The 2300-nt window shown below is 46.0% G+C and overlaps 1 non-coding gene across 1 annotated transcript; it reads left to right on the forward strand.

Moving 5' to 3' along the window:
- The first annotated feature begins 309 nt into the window (after positions 1-309).
- On the forward strand, positions 310-525 carry LOC112543521 (small nucleolar RNA U3). The gene has a single exon (XR_003086702.1). It is a non-coding gene; the product is annotated as a small nucleolar RNA U3 (small nucleolar RNA).
- The last annotated feature ends 1775 nt before the right edge of the window (positions 526-2300 follow it).

The raw sequence follows: 2300 nt of genomic DNA on the forward strand, positions 1-2300 counted from the left end.
CACAGACTGTCAGTTTGTTACCTCCGACTTAGTGAAGCCCCAGGAACTGCAATTTCAGGAAGAAACATCAGATTTTGATTGGCTGCCAGGTGCTCCACATGCTAATCAGGAGGCCTAGTGCTGTAAAAAGGGACACGGAGCATATTTTAATATGCCTATTCCTAAATCTGGTGGAGTGTGTTTGAATGGGACAAGCACTTTGCTAAGATTATTTCTGTTCTTTACTTTTCTAAGTGTTGTGTGAAAACATTCCCCATGAGGAGAAAGTGAATGCACATGAGTGTGGGTGTGTAGGAAGCGAGGCCTGTTATGATTGTACTTTCAGGGATCATTTCTCTAGTTGGTAACTAGAGAAAGGCAGTTGAAAGGGGTTGGTTTTGCTAACCATGAGGATGAGTGATAGTGTTCTCTTCCAAGCATGAAGCAAGCAGACAGTATTGCTTTAATGTGGTTGCTGTCTGCTGATGATGACTGTTCCTTCTTTCCTGTTGGGAAGCTGGAGGAAGAGAGCACAGGCTGAGTGGTTGGCTATTGTCAAAAAGTTCAAAATTAGTTTTAAAGTAGAGAGAAACAGGGATTTCACTTTATTGTCTTGGCTTTTCCTTAATTCCTGGTTTTCCTTGCACTGCTCTGGTCTTGATGCTGGGCTATATCTACATTGGCATGATTTTGTGCAAAAGCAGCCATTTTTGTGCAAGTTTTGGGCTCATCCCAGGCACAGGCCTGGCAGCAAGGTGCTGCGCTTACCTGGGCAACAAAGGGAGCAAGAATAAGAGAAGACCTTGGCTGTGTCTACACTGGGCCACTTATTCCGGAAAATCAGCTGCTTTTCCGGAATAAGCTGCGAGCTGTCTACACTGGCTCTTGAATTTCCGGAAAAGCAACGACGCTCTACTGTACAAAATCAGCCGCTATTCTGGAAAAGTTACGCTGCTCCCGCTAGGGCATAAGTCCTTATTCCGGAACACTGTTCCGGAAAAGGGCCAGTGTAGACAGCCCAGTAGTCTTTTCCAGAAAAAAGCCCCAAATCGTGAAAATGACGATCGGGGCTCTTTTCCGGAAAAGCGCGTCTACATTGGCCACAGATGCTTTTCCGGAAAAAGGGCTTTTCTGCAAAAGCAGCATGCCAATGTAGATGCTCTTTTTCCAGAAATACTTATAACGAAAACTATTCTGTTTTAAGCATTTCCGGAAATTCATGCCAGTGTAGACACAGCCCTTGTGTTTTTGCCTGGCTTTGAACCAGGGACCTTTTGTGTGAGAAGCAAAAGCAAAAACCCCTATACCCCAGAATCCCACTTGGGGGTGGGGAGAGAGTGTGAAGCATGGACGGTATTGTGTTATGAACTCTTTTTCTAAACCCCTGGGCTACGTCTACACTGGCCCCTTCTCCGGAAGGGGCATGTTAATTTCTAACTTTGGAATAGGGAAATCCGCGGGGGATTTAAATATCAAAGTAGGAATAAGATCCTCCAGAAAAGGGCGCTTTTTCCGGAGGATCGGGGCCAGTGTAGACGCTCTTTTCCGGCTTTTCTAAAAGCCGGAAAAAAGTGGCGGACATTTTTATTTAAATGCCGCGGGGGATATTTAAATCCCCCGTGGATTTCCCTATTACGATCGCTGAAATTAACGTGCCCCTTCCGGAAAAGGGGCCAATGTAGACGAGCCCCTGGTGTTTGACCACCTAGACAATCCACTCCATTGAACTAAATGGAAGGCAGTGCCCTCTACATATCCATTCATGTGCATAACGGTCCCTTGCTGGGCAACCCTGACCATTCACAGGACTTGGCTCTACAGCACTTCGGCAATGACGGGTAGTCTAACTTGGGATCCTGAGTGGCATGGAGGAAGTAAGTACCTAGAGGAGGGTTTACTGGTCCTGCAGGCAGAGATTGAGGAGCTGGTGGACGGTGCCCAAAGGCATATCAGGACTGGCCATCTGAGGTACACACACATAGGGAAAACCGTGGACCATGCCGTAACACCTTACTCTGAGGCACTCAACCAGGAAGTAGAGGTCAAATCTATAATCACGGGCAGTGCCTTTACTGGTGACAAAATATCTTGGGGATGGATTTGAGTAGTGTTTTGCCAAATCATGTGGCGAGTTTTGATTATAACATTTATATAGTACTGGTGCTGTACCAGCGCTTCCAAAGTAAATTAAAACCCCTGAAATTGTTGTATTTATGCTGGTGGGTTAAAGAACCCTAAGCCCAAGAGGAGGGAGCTGTAGGGGTAAACTGAGGCAGTCCATGGTATCTTGCTGAGAAATGAGAACTCAAATCCTAAATCAT

Source organism: Pelodiscus sinensis, chromosome 26, assembly GCF_049634645.1.
Source record: "Pelodiscus sinensis isolate JC-2024 chromosome 26, ASM4963464v1, whole genome shotgun sequence".
NCBI lineage: Eukaryota > Metazoa > Chordata > Testudines > Trionychidae > Pelodiscus > Pelodiscus sinensis.